Source organism: Candoia aspera, chromosome 6 (assembly GCF_035149785.1).
Source record: "Candoia aspera isolate rCanAsp1 chromosome 6, rCanAsp1.hap2, whole genome shotgun sequence".
NCBI classification, from domain to species: Eukaryota; Metazoa; Chordata; class Lepidosauria; order Squamata; family Boidae; genus Candoia; species Candoia aspera.
The window spans coordinates 92,807,555-92,828,101 of record NC_086158.1 but is presented as its reverse complement, the minus strand read 5'-3'; positions in this window follow the sequence as shown (position 1 = coordinate 92,828,101).

The following is a 20,547-nucleotide window of genomic DNA, read 5'->3' as shown; positions in this document are numbered from 1 at the left end:
ATATTATGGATAGGGGTAGGGATATTATGGATAGGGAATGATATTAAAGGCAAAACTGAAATACTTTGGCCACGTAATGAGAAGACAGGACACCTGGAGAAGATGCTGATGCTAGGGAGAGTGGAAGGCAAAAGGAAGAGGGGCCGACCAAGGGCAAGATGGATGGATGATATTCTAGAGGTGACAGACTCGTCCCTGGGGGAGCTGGGGGTGTTGATGACCGACAGGAAGCTCTGGCGTGGGCTGGTCCATGAAGTCACGAAGAGTTGGAAGCGACTGAACGAATAAACAACATGGATAGGTATAGTTAATTAACAGGTCAGATTAACTGAGATGATAATCATTTTTTCAGTTCTTATGAATAATTTTTCTTATTTCCTTTCTGGTGTTTTTTTAAAACTTAATTAATAGTAATGTTTGCTAATATTCTCAAGTAAGAGTGTAATTCAATCTTTCAGTTATGCCAACAGAGGAGCAACAAGACAAAATATGGTAGAGCTCCATTATAAGATGCAAAGCCAGAAATTTGGGATGTACAATGAAGGTATTATTGAATTTGGGCATCCATAGCTAATTCTTGAGCAGTTCAGTGTCAGTCTTCTCCAACATGATAGCTACAATAGTGGAGGCTTTTTAATAGTACAGAAGGAATGGATTACACAGCAAGGGAGCTTCCTCCCATAGGAATTGTGTGCACTCTTTCTCACTCTCTTTCTCATGCTCATTTTGCAAATAACACATCATATGTACTGAAAATATAGATGGGAAAAGGATGCCACCAAGCTGAAAGTGTGTGTCTGCCCTACATTTCCAAGGCAGTACAATTTTCATCTGCTAGAATAACTAGGTTCTGCATTTGTCTAGTTCTTGGGCTGATCTCTGCACCAGATACCAGAAAATGCAAATGGCTGGAGATGTAATAGAAAAAGGGCTTTAGACCTTTGGCTTTTAAACCTGCCTTGGCTGTGAGAATGTTCACTATCTCAAAGCTTCCCCAGGCCAGTTAAGAGCACTGGGTCACACTCATGCAATCAGGCAGTTTTGCCTGTTTGGACCTAGGAAGTCATTGGGTGAATGAATAATAAAGGGAAGGACATGTGCTCAAGAGAAAACCCCAAATTAGCTCCCACTTGTAAATTTCAAACAAGCTGCCAGGATAACTGGAGGGGAGCAGGGTGTCTCAGAATGCCTTGGGCCATCTGTTTGCAATGATATGGCCAGAACATCAGGTTTCTAAGCATACAATTTTGCCAAGCAGCTATGTTTATTGATCAAGCACTGATTTGTTTTCCTCCTGCTTAATGCTGATTTGTAATCTTCTTACTTTCTCTAGCTTACTCTCAGAGTTATTCTGCAATATTTTTTTGCTCTGAAGAACCAGCAATTGAAAGCATGAGGAGATAATATCTGAATCCTCCCTTAATGCAACCTGAAGAGTAATCAGAATGGAAACTGTTAAATAATTCTGCTCTAATCTTGCTTTGGTGGTGGTTTCTATTTGGACTTTCTCCAGAACACCTATAGATCTTGCCTCTTCTCCCATTCTTCAGATCCCTCCACAGAAGTCATTTGTTCCATGAAGTCCTTTTCTTGACTCTTTCACTCATAGGCCTTTTCAAGTAAAGCCTGTATAACTATGTTAAGTTTTAATATTGGATTGTGAATGACAGAGGGGATTGGAGTGCTAAAGGACCCAGTTTTCCCTGGCTTTGGCAAGAATGAATTCTGGGCTGTTGGTTTTTGTAAGACAATTCCATCATTCACTCACAGTGATTGGGCGAAAGGGAGAAAACAAGAGTTTCATGGATGGTTAACTAAACCCTGAATATGGACAACAACTCTCCACATTCTGACATTAATATTTACTTGTGGGAAATATGGATGGATTGCACCAATTTGCTGAGTTGTGACCATGGAGACGGGAGCCTGTTTCCTAAACATTTCCTAACAAGTGGAGAATTACAAATGATTAATGGTTTTATTTAGTGACCGAAAACAATTACGTATCAGTAAGTGGCACTGCCCAGCCAAAATTATCTTGGCTTGCAGAATAAATGAAGTTGCATTTGGTTAGTCCTTGGATGGGAGACCAATGTTAATATGTTTTCTACTACAGATTAAGGTTACTATGGTAACTAATCATTTTGGCCTGGTGAAGAGGTTGAATTTAATTGTCCCATTTTCATGTGTTAATGGTTGCATTGCCTAAGGGAAGAACTTGCCTGGACTTGTTTTTAGTTTCAGTTTCCCTTCTGTGTAGGCTTGCAGAGAATATGCAGCTGAGAGAAATCTCTCCTCTCAGTAAACAGCCTTTAAATATGTTTGTTTTCTGTAAATAAAATTATTTTTATAGAAATGCCTGGTGTGTGACTTTTCTGATCTCTCCTGGGCCAAATGCTTTCCTAGCAATCTGCCAACAACCAATAGGGAATCTCAAGACTGGGAAGCAGAAAAAACTTTCTTAAAGAAAGCAAGGGCAAACCACTTCCATACTTGACTGAGAAAATTACATGGATGTGGGACTTCTTTAGTAATTTTTATACAAAAATTTAAAAAAAAAGAATAAGAAAGTACAGAAAATAACAAAGAATAAAAAAGAAAAAGATGTCAAAGGGTGGCTGGATATCATAGTGGTTAGAGTACCACCCTCTGACATGGGAGACCAGGGTTCGAATGCTGGCTGGTACCTACCTGACCAGTGGGGGTCCTTGGGCAAAGACCCCTTAACATTTTACCTGCCTACCTCGGTTATGAGAGTGACACAAACTAAGAGAGTCATGCCAGCTCAGACATCACCTGGATTAACAAGGTCCATGCTAGATGTTGGGGAACCAGGACAATCTGATGATAAGTGGGCTACTGGAACAAACCATACATGGACAAGACAAAACAATCTGGTATTGATGGAATGCTACCACAACAGTAGACCTAATGAGAGGGGATATTTTTTTATTTATATTTTTTATCCCACCTTTATTATTTTTATAAATAACTCACAGCGGGGAACATACCTAATATTCCTTCCTCCTCCCATTTTCCCCACAACAACCAGCAAATGTACTGTATGAGAGGACTATGGACAGACAGAAGACCTGCATCCTCATTAACTGAGAAACGGTTAGTTACCCAACACTTCAACACAGTGAAGAGGAAGCTGCTCTCACAACTTGAGATAGACCAGCTACACATTACATCCCGGACTCAAGAAAACCCGGAAGAACAACTGGATGTGTAGCCAACACTTGAAGCTAGAACTTCACTGCCACCCCCTCCATTAAAGAGCACAGCAGCTGATATGAGGCATAAGATGATGGATAAACTAGCTACAGTCAACCCTCGAGACCAATTACCAAGGATCAGTGGAGAAGTACCACTGAGCATCAGATAGTATGCTAGAAGATGCCAGTAGAGCCCTCACAACAATATCTACTACCACCATAACTCAAATGAATGAACTGGTACACACTACAGCCACTGTAATCCTGGAGATCCTTGGCTTACATGATCAAGAATAACAGCAGTACATACCCCTTCCCCCAGAATATGAGGTTGGAGGATAAGATCAAGGCAACTCAGAGAGACGTTAGCCAGCTGGTAGAACTACAGAAGAGTGTGGTGATTAAGGACTCATCTACTGAAAAAATACAAGGGCCTGACTCCATCTGAAGCCCTAGAGACTGCTAAACAAAGGCTCACAGCACTGGCTACCAGGCTAAGGAGATACACTAGAGAAGCAGAGGCCAAGAAGATAAACACCCTGTTCACCAAAGAACCATCCAAGGTGTACTCCCAGCTGCAGTGCAACAACACTGTTACAGCAGAGCCACCAACAGTACTGGAAGAACAAATGGGAGAAAGAGAAGACACATAACACCAGTGCAAAATGGCTGCAGGACCTCAGAGTAGACCTCATGAAAAGACATTAGAAAAACGTTATTCACAAAGACAATATCACAATCTTCCATCAACAAAGAAGAAAAAAAAAATATGCATCTTATTCCATCCCACAGGATAATCATTAGGAATAGGGACAGCTTTCCCTGTTTTCCTAGATTTAATGTGAAGTGGAAAGTCCAACCCTTGGCTGCCATCTAGTCATGATCTGGATTACTGGAACACCAATATGGTAGCCCTGCTCATGATATCATCAGTAAATTTTTGGAAGAATCTCTGCCTACAGGAGCTAATGACCATATGAGTAAACAAGGTTGTGATGTCTGAGAAGGGAAACAGGGCTAAGAAAAACACAATGGAGACAATACTCAAATATGTTTCAGCACCTGCTGATGAGTCAAAAAAGGGAAGGTATTCACAACACTGACTACAAAAGAGGATATTACTGTCTTCCTTCCTTCCTTCCTTCCTTCCTTCCTTCCTTCCTTCCTTCCTTCCATTTCTCCTCATCCCTACCTACTTATCAAAAGATCCTTGGAGAAAATACTGTACAAAAATTAATAACTCAGCCACACCTTTCTCCTCTCTTATCTTTTTCATGTCCTTTTCATAGAGACGAAAGGCCACTGAGTCCAATCCCAGCTCAGTCCATGTATCCAGATTCAAAGATCCATCACAGATCCAATTTTTTTCTGATCTTTTTTTTAAAAATGAGTCTCAATTCCAAACATATGGAAAACATACGATCTCTCTGTCAGATGGAAGTTCTTTCAGGCAGCTGTGATCCAACACATCTGGTTGGTATAAGATTATTTCATGACCATACCTTCTTCCCCTTCTCCTTTAGCACGTTTGTTTCCTAGACATTTCTATGTATTCAACTGGTTTACATTATTACCTCATTGTCATGCAAAAAGCACTTCATTTCTTTTCTTCATTTCTCATAGAGAGGAGTCTAAGAAACTAATGACCCTAGTGATATTCTAGGCAGTCCACTGAAACAACAACAACAATAAATAGCAGCTATGCATAAATACTAGATTGCCTGATAAAGTGTAACTTAAAATCTATTAAAGATTTTCAAGCTTTGTATAACAGAGAGATATCAAAGACAATATTTTCTTAATAAAGTGTTAAGACTCAGTCCTTCGTTCAGAAATAGATGGTCTTCTATCATATCCATTAATATTTGCTTAGGCTTTTCAAAGTGTACTAAAACACAAAATCACATTTCCTTAATAGTTTGTAAAGCCATCCCATCTAGCTTTGTCAAGTATATTATCTAAATCTTGCATAGCAGCTCTAACACATTTCTAGTAGCGAAGCAGCTGCTAGGATTCTTAGCAGCAAAATCTTTAACTGTAACATCTTAATGTAATGCTACTCATTTTATCTTTGTCTCTGTCTCTTATCAACATTTCTTTGAAAAACTGTAACTAAGGGTTCGTTTCCAGCAGAAGTCCTGTCTCTACAAAAGCTACTTCACAAGCTCACTGAAAACCAGGGGCCACTGAAAATAATATTCTAGGCCAGAAAGAGGACAAATCAGACCTTCACATTCACAACTGTCCTTTTAGTAGCCCTAAAATTTTGAGTGAGAAAAGAAGATTCTTGCAATAATCCTAATAAGATAGGCCAAGAGGAGCCTTGCTAAGGCAACCACCTGCAGGAAACTTAAAGTTGTTCAAAGAGGATTTCATTACTTTCTAAGGCCATGGGATAATTTTGATGAAGTCCTATAAAGTGGCTGTTTCAGTGCTGGGTAAGCAGGATGCACAGCCTTGGACCTCAACTCGAGACTTGGACAAATCAAGCCTTTTTGCAGTATGCTCTGCAGAAAAAGGGAGACTGGATGACTAACTTCACATTTCTACTTTGCGCAAAGTTCTGAGCAGGAGAGAAGCTGGAAACGAAAGACAGAAAGTGCTCCTTAACAGGGCAGGAAGCCAAGAAAGACCTTAAGATTCATAAACAATGGCCAAAGTAAATGGGAGGCTGAAAATAATTACTCAGACCTGGAATCTGGCCAAGGTGATCTTCCCCCTCAAGGAAAAGAAGGAAACCAGCAAGGTTATATAGAACTGAAGACTGTACAATTAAAAAGAAATAGGGAAGAGAACATGAAAAGGAGATGACACAAGTCCCTAAACTAAATAATGAGAAATTTCAAAGAGAATGAAGAACAAGGGGTCACTGAAGGAACCATGTAACCATCCTCGAAAAGACGGGAAGAATAATTTATTCAAGAGAGGGGAAGAGAGGCTGTAACTCAAAGGAGCTCAAGCCAAGAATTCAAGTGTAAAGTTCAAAACCAGTACATTTGGTCAAAGGGAGTTCAAATGTAATAAATCTCAGCAGGTCAGAAGAAGGAAGCATAGCCACTGATTTATAAAAAGTCAGCCGAAGGTTGGCAGAGAATGTCATCATGGCAAGGGAACAGATACTTTGGCGAGGCTGTTGAGGCAGTGAATAAAGTGAAGCCAGGTGATGGAGACAAAAAAGAAAGCTGAGAAGGTGACAAACACGGGGAGGAAGAACAACTGGTCCTTTAATTTGTTCCAGCCCTCCTCTACTGTTTGGCCTCCCCAAGTGATGTTTAGAGATATAATGTCTAAACATGGGAGTTTCATTTAGCCAAGAAAATTCCCCTCCCCACCCACCAAAAACTGAACAAGAGTTAAAGGACAGTTGTAGTTCGAATAGAGGATTCCTAGATAATTATAAAATACAACTAATATGGCCTAACATAGGATGCCAATTTACTGGGGGAGAAGAACATTAATCTTAGGGAAGGTGCCCATCCAAAGGAAACTGGAAGTGGACAAGCTCAGTCTATTTTCTCTTCTGGCTGCCTCTTTACAATCAGCTATGATTGGGGCAAGCTAGATTCTGAAGTACTTCAGCACCAAATCTAGATAAGAGGGCTAGGGAGTCAATCACACATAGCGTGTGGTGCACAACTCCTCTCTAACTGTTCTTTGTTTTGGAAAAGAATGGAAAAGAAATCCAGAATAATTCTCATGCAGTGAAGTTGTTTGCTGTGGAAGAACCAGACAATCCAACTTTCCATTCAACAAGAGACTTTGAAAGTCATAGCATTATGCTGCAGTTCCCATACACTGCAAGGGAGAATTGTAACTTCCCACTGGTTTGTGCCAGTTAAGCGTAGGTGGGTGAAGAAATGGATCTAAAAATCTACCAGATCAGGGATTCGGGGGCCATCAAATTAAAAAACAAAATCATTGAAATGATGAGTTATGCTAAAAAAAATGAATGCATTAAATAGTTGACAGTTTGTTGGCTTTTAGTGTTACCTCGACATTCCTCTGTTACAGGAAGGCATCGCACAATTTATTGGGCCAGATTTGAATGTTCTGCTAACACAGGGCTGTGCAATTTGCATTAGACAGAGGACCATGCCAGGTTTTGGCATGTTGAGTGGCCATTTGGGGAGGACTTTTATGGCAAGACACCTCTGCTGTAACATCTCCAAGACACATTTGCCCCTCAAAACTTCCTAAAGCACCAAACATTTCAGAAAAAGATCCCAAGCCCCAAACCGTTCCTAAACCAGTGGTGCATAGACAGGCTTGCCGCAAGGAAATCTATCAGTGCTTAGCTCAAGAAACACTCCGGATCCAGTAAATAAGAGTTTGGGGAAAAGGGATGATCCACAGTACAATTAATTTCAGCTTTGCCTTGCAAGGGCTTTGGGGAATTCTAATCAATAGAAAGGGTTTTCAGCTTGCTAAACATAAGGCACATTTCATACAAAGCTGAACGTTTTTCTCCGTGTCATCCAGAATTATCTTAATTATTGTTTCAGGGAACAGACTTACATAAAATCAGCCAGCAGTCCTTCCCTTCCCCTCAGAAAAAACCCAGCTCAGAAACTCATCACACCAATAATTTATGACTCCCCCCCCCCTTTCTCCCCTCCCTCTGCTTCTAACATCTTGGTCCTGTTTGATATGCTTGCCATTTCTTGCTGACAGGAAGGTCGATTAAATCACATTTATATTGTAAACGTATGCATTGCTTTTTACCCTGGGCGGCGGATGAAGAGATACATGTCCCCCGGGGAAAAAGGAGCCAATCCACTTTCATATTGTAGACTTCTGTCAGTTGGAAGAAATGAATGGTTGCCAGGGAGAGTTGGGAATTACTTGAGAATGCAAAATGTTATTTTAGAATCCTTTGGAGGACGGCTCTCTTTGTCTCCCCACCCAGTCCTGACCATCTCTGTTCCTCTTCCTTTCCCAGAAAGGAAATACAGAGAGGCTTGGTGTGAGGAAGCCAGATTTTGATAAATTTGCAAAAGACACACATGGAGAAGGATTAAAAAAAAAAAAAAAGTGAATGGAAACTGGGGGGGGGGAGTTTCCAGCTCCTAACAATGCAAAAGATAGTAGAAAGAAGATAACCTGAGGTGTCTCAGCAAAGGCAAAGAAAGTGTTAAAAATGAAGAAGAGGGAAGGTCATTGCCAAAGGCTGGAGGGGGTGGCTGGGTGGGTGGGATCAGCTACAATGCCATTAATCTAAAAGAACTAATTAGGAAACATTCCATGTCATAAATTATGCATGGGTCTCACTTTGTGCTTTTTTCCCCCAAGTTTCCTCCCTAACATGGCTAATTGGGGAACATTATAAACAAAAAAGACTACTCACATTAATGCAGTAATGCGGTGGAACCTATCCAGTACAAACTCCTTGGGCTTACCTTTAGAGCTTCCCCCCACCCCCACCCCTGCTCTGCCACTTACTCCTGTCTCATTTTCCTGCTCTGACATTGTTCTACCTGTGATCTTCACTTTTCCATCTCTGCTACCTTGAGCTGTTCAATGAACGGTTCTTGTCTAAAAACTACACCCCCTCTTTCTTGCTCCACCTTATGTCCTGATAGTCCCTCTCATAATCCTTCTCTGGTCCCTCCCCAGCCAAGTCAACTCCAGGATATCATGTTCTGAGACTCAGAGTCTAGGAGCTAAGGGCTGGTTGCCTCTTGAACTCCACCACGCATATCAGGAGGTGGCACATGGCACCTAATTCAGAGAGTAGAATTCCATAAAAAGCCATAGACATTAATGGTTGTCTCATAAAAACTTAGTCAAACTTTCTTCTGTTGGTTGGACCTTAATCCTTCTACTTTCTTTAATGTGACCAACAGAAGAACAATGACCTTGGGAAACCACATCAAATACATCATTGAGCTGAATTCAAAAGGGAGAAGTTAATATTAATATTTTGTACTTCGAATACTTTGAGAAAAGCTATGGTTCTGAGGGAGAATATGATTGGAAAAAAAAAACTAATTGTGTTTTAGCCTAACCAGGGTCTCCAAGTCATTATAACAGCCTGCAAACACTTCTTGATACATGGACAATGTTAATGGAACATACCAAGTTCCATACCATTCTGGGATCCCTCCCTCCCTCCCTCCCTTCCTTTTCATTTCTGTTTCTCTACATTACTTACAGCAAAAACAAATAATGCATACAGTACATTACCATAATTCAACATTATCAAATGATGATAATAATAGAAAGTATGGGAGAGAGAGAAAGAGAGAGAGAGAGAGATTGATTGATTGATTGATTCTTGGAAAAGATATTTAAATGATGTGCTGTCTGTATACCTACAAAGATCAGAATCATACAAGCCATGGTATTCCCTGTGACACTGTATGGAAGTGAAAGTTGGACTTTAAAGAAACAGGATAGGAAGAGTGTTGATGCCTTTGAACTTTGGTGTTGGAGAAGACTCCTGGGAATACTGCGGACAGCCAAGAAAACAAACTGATGGATCATTGAACAAATCAACCCAGAGTTTCACTCCAGGCACAAATGACCAGGCTCAAATTGTCCTACTTCAGACATATAATGAAAAGATCTAGCTCTCTGGAGAAGGCTCTGGTGCTGGGAAAGGTGGAAGAAAAGAGAAGAAGAGGATGACTAGCAGCAAGGTGGGTGGACTCAGTTACAGTGGCAACAAGTGCACCATTGGGGGACCTGAAAGACCAGGTTAGTGACTGATTGCCATGGAGAAAATCTATCCATGTGGTTGCTAGGAGTCAAAAATGACTTGATGGCACATAATCAATCAATCAATCAATCAATCAGAGAGAGCAGTTACAACGCTGACCAAACAATGTTGATGCCATATTAAAGGCTATCCATTTTCCATCATATTTTGGGACACCATTATGAGTAAAGAAAGTCAGCCCATACAGCACACTCCTGTGAAGAAGGTTCAGCGTCTTTCACCAGCAAAATCCCATGCAAAACCACTAGAAATGTACCGATAAGAAGTGGAGGAAATCTATCCCTTCTGATAGCAGGCATGATGTGCAAAACAGGCAGACTATACAAGTGGTACTTGGACACCCAAGGAAGGGCTTACATAATGTGTCTTTCCAAATGTATTTCTTCAGACATATCTACACCTGCATGATAGTGAAACTCCATATGGTTCATTAAATCATCATGGATCGTTTGGTTGCTCCCACCAGAATTATTTAGGGCTGAAGGGGTGCTCCAAACTAAAAAGTCTGCCAATTGTAAACCACTATTTTTTATGGTATGCCATGGATCTAAGTATATAGGAACGGTGCCATCAATTAATGGTGAATCGATGTTGCCTTTTTCCAAGTATTTGAACTCTCTTGCCTTAATCTCAAAGATTAATCATGAAGTAAGCTATTCTGTTGCCTTACAGATATGTACTTGTTGATTCTGTCATCATTTCCAGGACCAAGAGTAGAGTCATATTTTATTTATTTGTTCATGTCTTTATTTATTGCACAGAGACATACCTCATGCTTTCACATACCAAGCACTGACTTTCTATTCTTTTCAATTATTTTGATAATTGGCTTCTGCAATGTTTTGGCATAATTGAGAGGAGAGAACATGAAATCCAAATAAATTACGAGGGAAACATTCATTCATTCATTCATTCATAAAAAAAAAAAAAATCTCTTCTCACCCCTATGGGTGTTGTGTGTCTTTCTTTCTTTCTTTCTTTCTTTCTTTCTTTCTTTCTTTCTTTCTTTCTTTCTTTCTTTCATTCATTCATTCATTCATTCATTCATTTTTGGGGGGTCCTGTCTAGTGTGGTAGACCCCTGCTTCTATGGATCTGGTGCTTAGTGCCTGTTCTTGTGCTGTTATAATCAGTGCCTCAGGGCTGTCTTTTAGTCCAGCCCTTTCCAGACTCTGGTAGGATTTCCCAGGGTCAGCCACCTCAGCTATAGTATCTGTTGATGGTATGTCCAGGGCAGGGTCTTGTGTTGCCATGGCCACTTGATCTTCCTCCCATGTCTGCTGCTGCTGCCTTAGGCATTATTTTAGCAGCTATCTTTGGGTTTACTGATGTACTCCTGGATGCTCCAGGTTTCATCCAGGCTTTGACACTCACCAGACCTGTGAGACCAATCGGTGCTCAGGTCAGTCTGTCTAGACTTTGAGTCTTGGGAGACTGCTGTATCTATGAGCAGCTGGTGTTTGGAGCCTCAAAAGGGTGTTGTTCCCAATGCCCTTCTGAGCTATGCTTATGTACTGGCCTCTGTGGTCCTTCAGCTTGGTGGCTATGATTCATGAGAGGACTTTCCATGTTGTGGGGAGGCAGGTTATTGGCTGGTAGTTGGATGGTGCTGTTCCCTTGTGGGGGTCTTTCATGATCAGCACTGTCCTTCCCTGTGTTAGCCAGTCTGGGTGGGAGCCTGCTGCTAGCAGCTGGTTCATCTGTGCTGCTAGGCATTCATGCACTGCTGTCAGTTTCTTTAGCCAGTAGATGTGGATCATTCCTGGGCCAGGTGCTGTCCAGCTCTTCATGTTCTTGATCCACTGTTGGATGTCTGCTACTATGATGGTGACTGGTTCCTGTTCTGGTAGATTGCTGTGGTCTTCTCTCAGGTCCTGCAGCCACTTTGCCCTGGTGTTATGTGTCTTCTCTTTCTCCCATATGTTCTTCCAATACTGGTCAGCTTCTGCTGCTGGTGGCTCTGCTGTTACTGTGTTGTTGCACTGCAGTTGGGAGTACAGTTACATACATAAATCATACCATCTTACTGTCTCAGTTAATCCATGTAAAGCCAGTCATGTTTTCTGGGGGCCTTCATTTCCAAACATTCTAAGCATGTACGGTGTAGGCAATTTATCTGAGCAAAGACTTTGTCATGCTCTCCCTCAAGTCCCCTCTGCTGTGTGCCAGTAGTCTCTCTGCTTTCAGGAGCATAAAGTTGTGAATCTTACCTTCAAGAAGGAGGGTGTGAATTGAGTTCAAGCTTTTCAGCACTTCCATGACAGACTTCTTTTCCTTTTTCAGTTTCTTGTATGTGTGACCAGAATACCCTCATGAGTAAATGTATGTTCCAGAGGTAAATTTCACTGAACTCCTATTTGAAAAATGTCTGACTCACAGCAGGCAGCAGAAAGAACAACTCAAGGCCAAAAATATCTGCTCATCAGCCTTGCCATGCCTGGAAGTAATGATAGCCATCGTGTCTTGATGGAAAACTAGTTTTCTATATTCTGTATCAAGAAATTCATAATACTCCTGCAACTGCTTGGTTTAGGCCAGGTAGATATGAAATTCTCCATAAATGTCAAAATGGTATCAGTTTAGCATTCTTTGCTTCTGCTCCATGATGTACACATTTTTTTAAAAGGTGTTCCTTGCCAATTAGCATCCCCTTTAGCAACAGCTTCCTTATGTTTGCCAATCATAATTTTCTTCACTGTGCTTTGTTGTTTATTCATTCAGTCACTTCCAACTCTTCGTGACTTCATGGACCAGCCCACGCCAGAGCTTCCTGTCGGTTGTCGCCACCCTAAGCTCCCCCAAGGTCAAGCCTGTCACCTCTAGAATATCATCCATCCATCCTGCCCTTGGTCGGCCCCTCTTCCTTTTGCCCTCCACTCTCCCTAGCATCAGCCTCTTCTCCAGGGTGTCCTGTCTTCTCATGATGTGGCCAAAGTATTTCAGTTTTGCCTTTAATATCATTCCCTCAAGTGAGCAGTCTGGCCTTATTTCCTGGAGGATGGACTGGTTTGATCTTCTTGCAGTCCAAGGCACTCTCAGAATTTTCCTCCAACACCACAGTTCAAAAGCATCGATCTTCCTTCTCTCAGCCTTCCTTGTGGTCCAACTCTCACAGCCATATGTTACTACGGGGAACACCATCACACTGTCAACAAAGGTCCGCATAGTTAAAGCAATAGTGTTCCCCGTAGCAACATATTTATTTATTTATCAAATTTGTCACCACCCATCTCCTCCCACCAGAGGGACTCTGGGCAGTTTACAACAAAGTAATCAATAAAACAATAAACATACAATAAATCACAATATATAAAAATACAGTATATAAATAGACAATAAATACAGCTAAAAATAAAGTCCAGATGGCAATGATCTAATTCAGTCCTTGTGTGGGATGAGCACTTTAGGACACAGGGACAGGTTACTTGCCAGACCACCTCTCCTTGAGGGTGTTTGCCCATCTGACCAGTTTATATAGGGTGGGTGCGCGCCAGTTCCCCTCCCTTAAATGTTGCCATCTGATGGGAGGCACACCTTGGAGGCACACCTTCTTGGTGGCCACCCCAGCCCTTTGGAACAGCATCCCGTCTGAGATCTGAGGGACCCCTACCCTTTTAGCCTTCCAGAGGGCTGTGAAGACCTGGCTGTTCCACAAAGCATTGGGCTAGGATGGGGGGTTGAGCTGTGAGGTTGTTTGGTCTGGCACCTGGGGGAAAAGGTACCTTTGTTTTTATGTTTTATGGATTGTTGTGAGCCACCTAGAGTCATTGCATGAGATAGGGAGTCATATAAGTACTGTAAATAAATAAATAAATATTTTTTTAAAAAAATGATAAAGCACATGTAACACTGTCATCATGCAGATGCTACGACCAGCATACGTGCATGAGATGTCAAGGCAGAACTACACCAGGGTGCCATTTTCATCACAGCATCACTGACAAATACGTCATTGTTTTGGGGTAATTGCAATTTGCTGAGGTTGCCACCATTGGTAGCCTCTCATATGTATTCTTCATCTCAGTTTTCATTGATCACAAGCTACTAGTTGACATTCCAAATTATTCCTGGAATACTTTCAATGAAGTATGATCGCTTCCATCTGAAGCATTGTATGATTTTTTTTTCCAGATGTTTTTAGAGCAATTTCAACAAAATGTGATGCTAATACTGAGATAGCCACCACTTCTGTCTTGGTCTGAGGGCTGAAAATTTGGAAGTTGTCTCAGCATTAAAGAATAGCTTTTTCAGTGACAGAGTATCTATCCTGTGACTTGAAACTACAATTCCTAGAGATGTGCAATGCAAAAGAACTTTGCTACAGTATCAACATTTTTTAATTTGCTATCTGGTCTCACCAAATTCTTCAGCAAAGGATCGTTACCTTGTCGTGGTGCTGGAGCTTGAGCACCTCAGTGATGCCATGAGCTAAACCGTGAAGGGCCACCCAAGACAGGAAGGTCATGACAGAGAGGTCAGACTAAATGCGATCCCTGGGGAAGGTAATGGCAACCCACCCCAGTATTCTTGCCATGAAAACTAAATGGATCAGTACAACCAGAGATATGTCGGTATACCATCGGAAGATGAGACCCCCAGGTCGGAAGATGGTCAAAATGCTACTGGGGAGGAACAGAGGATGAGCTCAACTAGCCCCAGACGTGATGACACAGCTAGCTCAAAGCCGAAAGGACGGCTAGCGGCCGACGGTGCTGGTGGTGAACAGTGAATCCGATGTTCTAAGAATCAACACACCACTGGAACCTGGCATGTAAGATCTATGAGCCAGGGCAAATTGGATGTGGCTATTGGTGAGATGTCAAGGTTAAAGATAGACATTTTGGGCGTCAATGAACTGAAATGGACTGGAATGGGCCACTTCACATCAAATGACCACCAGATCTACTACTGTGGACAAGAGGACCACAGAAGAAATGGAGTAGCCTTCATAATTAATAGTAAAGTGGCTAAAGCAGTGCTTGGATACAACCCAAAAAACGATAGAATGATCTCAATTCGAATTCAGGGCAAGCCATCTAACATCACAGTGATCCAAATATACGACCCAACCACAGAAGCTGAAGAAGCTGAAGTAGAGCAGTTCTATGAGGATCTGCAGCACCTACTGGACAACACGCCTAAAAGAGATGTTATTTTCATCACAGGAGACTGTAATGCTAAGGTGGGCAGTCAGATGACACCTGGAATTACAGGTAAGCATGGCCTGGGAAAACAAAACAAAGCAGGACATAGGCTGATAGAATTTTGCCAAGACAACTCACTCTGCATAACAAACACTCTCTTCCAACAACCTAAGAGACGGTTTTATACATGGACTTCCCCAGATGGACAACACCAAAATCAGATTGACTACATCCTTTGCAGCCAAAGGTGGCGGACATCTGTACAGTCGGTAAAAACAAGACCTGGAGCTGACTGTAGTTCCGATCACGAACTTCTTCTTGCACAATTTAGGATCAGACTAAAGAGATTAGGGAAGACCCACAGATCAGCTAGATATGAGCTCACTAATATTCCTAAGGAATATGCAGTGGAGGTGAAGAATAGATTTAAGGGACTGGACTTAGTAGATAGGGTCCCGGAAGAACTATGGACAGAAGTGAGCAATATTGTTCAGGAGGCGGCAACAAAATACATCCCAAAGAAAGAGAAAACCAAGAAGGCAAAATGGCTGTCTGCTGAGACACTAGAAGTAGCCCAAGAAAGAAGGAAAGCAAAAGGCAACAGTGATAGGGGGAGATATGCCCAATTAAATGCAAAATTCCAGAGGTTAGCCAGAAGAGATAAGCAATTATTTTTAAACAAGCAATGTGCAGAAGTGGAAGAAGACAATAGAATAGGAAGGACAAGAGACCTCTTCCAGAAAATTAGAACCATCGGAGGTAAATTCCAGGCAAAAATGGGTATGATCAAAAACAAAGATGGCAAGGACCTAATAGAAGAAGAGATCAAGAAAAGGTGGCAAGAATATACAGAAGACCTGTATAGGAAGGATAACAATATCGGGGATAGCTTTGATGGTGTGGTCAGGGAGCTAGAGCCAGACATCCTGAAAAGTGAGGTTGAATGGGCCTTGAGAAGCATTGCTAATAACAAGGCAGCAGGAGATGACGGCATCCCAGCTGAACTGTTCAAAATCTTGCAAGATGATGCTGTCAAGGTAATGCATGCTACATGCCAGCAAATGTGGAAAACACAAGAATGGCCATCAGATTGGAAAAAATCAACTTGTATCCCCATACCAAAAAAGGGAAACACGAAAGAATGTTCAAACTATCGAACAGTGACACTCATTTCACATGCCAGTAAGGTAATGCTCAAGATCCTGCAAGGTAGACTTCAGCAATTCATGGAGCGAGAATTGCCAGAAGTACAAGCTGGGTTTAGAAAAGGCAGAGGAACTAGGGACCAAATTGCCAATATCCGCTGGATAATGGGAAAAGCCAGGGAGTTTCAGAAAAACATCTATTTCTGTTTTATTGACTATTCTAAAGCCTTTGACTGTGTGGACCATAACAAATTGTGGCAAGCTCTTACTGGTATGGGGATACCAAGTCATCTTGTCTGCCTCCTGAAGAATCTGTATAACGACCAAGTAGCAACAGTAAGAACAGACCACGGAACAACGGACTGGTTTAAGATTGGGAAAGGAGTACGGCAGGGCTGTATACTCTCACCCTACCTATTCAACTTGTACACAGAACGCATCATGCAATATGCTGGGCTTGAGGAATCCAAGGCTGGAGTTAAAATCGCTGGAAGAAACATTAACAATCTCAGATATGCAGATGATACCACTTTGATGGCTGAAAGCGAAGACGAACTGAGGAGCCTTATGATGAAGGTGAAAGAAGAAAGTGCAAAAGCTGGCTTGCAGCTAAATCTCAAAAAAACCAAGATTATGGCAACCAGCTTGATTGATAACTGGCAAATAGAGGGAGAAAACGTAGAAGCAGTGAAAGACTTTGTATTTCTAGGTGCGAAGATTACTGCAGATGCTGACTGCAGTCAGGAAATCAGAAGACGCTTAATCCTTGAGAGAAGAGCAATGACAAAACTCAATAAAATAGTTAAGAGCAGAGACATCACACTGACAACAAAGGTCTGCATAGTTAAAGCAATGGTGTTCCCTGTAGTAACATATGGCTGGGAGAGCTGGACCATAAGGAAGGCTGAGAGAAGGAAAATCGATGCTTTGGAACTGTGGTGTTGGAGGAAAATTCTGAGAGTGCCTTGGACTGCAAGAAGATCAAACCAGTCCATCTGCCAGGAAATAAAGCCAGACTGCTCACTTGAGGGAATGATATTCAAGGCAAAACTGAAGTACTTTGGCCACATAATGAGAAGACAGGACACCCTGGAGAAGATGCTGATGCTAGGGAGAGTGGAGGGCAAAAGGAAGAGGGGCTGACCAAGGGCAGGATGGATAGATGATATTCTAGAGGTGATGGACTCATCCCTGGGGGAGCTGGGGGTGTTGACAACCGACAGAAAGCTCTGGCGTGGGCTGGTCCATGAAGTCACGAAGAGTCGGAAGCGACTAAACGAATAAACAACAACTCACCAAATTATTTTATGTTTTCTGGATTAAGTGTTTTTTTTTCTTTTTTAGCTTGTAAGAGATGATAAGTCCACAACACCTTTATTTGCCATGGAGATACAGATGACAACAGTATGAATCAAATAGCCAACTTCCCATTCCTGTTGACCATTTTGGTCTTCAATTGGTCTTTAGTTCTGCAGTGAATTTCCACTTTTATCCTGGCATCATCTTCACTGAAAATGAGGAAAAAAAGAAATCCACATCAAAAGAATCTGCAGCTAAAACAGTATTTAAATGATCTAGGTTAGCAACTTCTCTTTCATGCAAACACACAAACACACATACACAACAGCAGCCAAAACCTATCAATACCAAAGACACCATCTGACACCTAGTGACCAGCAATACTTCTATTTATATGCCTGCTAGCCATGACTCCTTTCCTCTGCACATCAGTCTGAAGGCAGGAAGGGAAAAGCAGAGCCTACACCTGGGAATGCCCACTTCTGTTCTTTCCATCTCTGCATGATGTCCTCATCAATGTATGGCTACCATCACTCCATCTGAACCAGTGCCCTTCATGGTACCTTTTCTTATTGCAACATTTCTACACTGCCTAAATGTCTTCTGAAGGTAGGTGTTCCATAGTGTGGGGGCCACCACTGAGAAGGTGTGCTTGCAGACACCCACCCCTTAACCCCATACAGGTGGGAATCCAGAGCAGCCACTGTTGTACTGAAAACATAAGATGGGCTAATTCTGACTGAAAAAAACCAGTCCTGAAAGTATGCTGGTATCATTTTATTTATTTATTCATTTATTCTTCAAATTTCTATCACGGCCCATCTCTCCCAAAAAGGTTAAGGCCCATGTTGGGCCTTAATAATTAAACAGAGAACCTTGAACTGGGCCTGGAAAATGCTGGCAACCAATTCTGAAATTACTTCATCCCATCAGCTGTCAAGCAGCTGCATTTTGCCCCAATTACTGTTTCTGAACCATCTTCAAGGGCAGCTCCAGGCAAAGAAGTACATTTAGCAATCTAACTGCAAAGTTAATCGAAGCAGATTCTCTTTCCTGGTTGCCCCAATCCTGGACAGTTTGGGATCTTCTTCCCAGCCAGCTACAGTGGGACTGCACTGAAAACCGTGCATGATCCCTCCCCACCCCCCCAAATATTAAATATATGGCAACTTTATTTAAGCTTCCTTTCTATCAGGGAAGGCAGTTTTGTTTTGTTTTGTTTTTTCATTACCCCTACTGGTATTCTAGCAACAAGGAGACTATTAAGCAGCCCCATTTATGCAATGATCCTTCCTTTCTTGAACTTTGGGGAAATAATTGTTCCCTTATGGGAAATTAGCATGGTGGGATGAGAACGAAGGGGTGAAGATGGGAGGAGAAAGGGGGTCTTGAAAATCAAAGGCAGAATTCACTCTGCTTGGCAGTGGTTGCTTTTATTGTGAAATCAGCAGGGCTCCCCCCCCCCCCAGATGACGTTCTATTGACCCCCGAGGCTCTCTACTAGTGCTTTTCCCGTGGGCTGCTTTGGAAATAGAACAGAGCACCTCCTCTATGCTCTCGGCTGGGCTGTCGGAAGCTTGACAACAGCCAGGCAACCATTGTGCAGAAGCCTCCAACTAAGACTGTGTTCTTGTTTCTTTGTGCCTCCCCTCACTCGCTGCATTCATCGATTGCCTCCCTCCTTAAAAAAAAAGGGGGGGGAGAAAGAAAAATACATGGAGAGATTATCTATCTTTTCCTTCTGCCTATATGCTATTGAGCATAATAGACTCTGCTGTGGGGATTTGGCTTAATAATGCAAACTCTTATTTATGGAAGCAAATTCCCAAGGCTTGGTCACCCCCTAGCTTGGCTACAGAACAGAAGCCAGGAGGAGCAGAGGCAGGTAGAACAGGAAGGCTGATGGGGCTGTTTTGAAGGGTTTTTCTCTTTCTCTTCTCTCTCTTTCGTAGCACACATCAGTGCTGAATCAAAGCATTTCGTATAAAGACCTTTTCCATTGATTTCTAGGAAACGGGCAGCAGCAAACCATACAAGGACTGGACTGGTCTTTGGTGATTGGTAGGCTGATCTTTAAATACAAGGTGGGCACAGGAATATCTCTGGTTTGGGATGGGGGAGAGGCCGGTTGCAAGCCAGATGTGTTCTCCGTATACTCTTTGGAAAACAACCCATGGAAATTCTATACTCTCAACTCCAGAGGATATTCTTTATGGGGTGGGGAGAGCTGTAGCAGCCATTTTTCAGAACAGCCAATCTTTCCCCACAAAAGGTGAACCTACTGCTGTTGGCATATATTGCCCAGTAATTGACGGCTTCAATCTTCCTTATTCAAGCCAATCCAAAGCTGCTCCTGGCACCATTTTTTTTTTTTTTTTACATTTCCTATTGGGTACGTAGGGGTGAATGTTTGTGGGGGTATGTGTGTCTACTTTCTCCTCCTCTTCATCATGAAACTCCTGCCAGCTCACCCCTTGCCCCCTTAATTTCTGATTCTTATTTAATGTTACTTGTAGGGATTCTCTTGTCCAATGATAGTGTGCAATTTGCACTGAAAGCAAGTTTGGCTAAAAAGGCAGATTCAAATGCAATGCCCACCACTTACACAGATGAGATCAGGTGCAGAAGTCATATGTGATGTGAAGTCACTTCATTGAGGTGCTTCACATCTGCTAGGCCCAGTGGCCAGACCATTATTGCAAACAACGGAAGATGCTCAGATGCATGCACCATGCATTTATTATACATGCCCAGAGGCTTCTTCTGGATACTGAATTATCAGATCAGGCTTTGGAGCAATTCAAGGGATAACATAGAATCACAGAATTGTGGGACCTGGAAGGAACCACCAGGATGATCTATTCCAATCCTCTGCAAGGAAAAGCAGTTGGCTGTCCAGCCTTTTCTGTTAAACCTCCATAGAACCCAAAGGAAGACTGATGTACAAGTCTTGCCATCAGGAAGTGTGACTGGTGAGATTGGCTGCTGATCCTCCTTCTCCATGTTTCAGCAGCCAATCAGAAG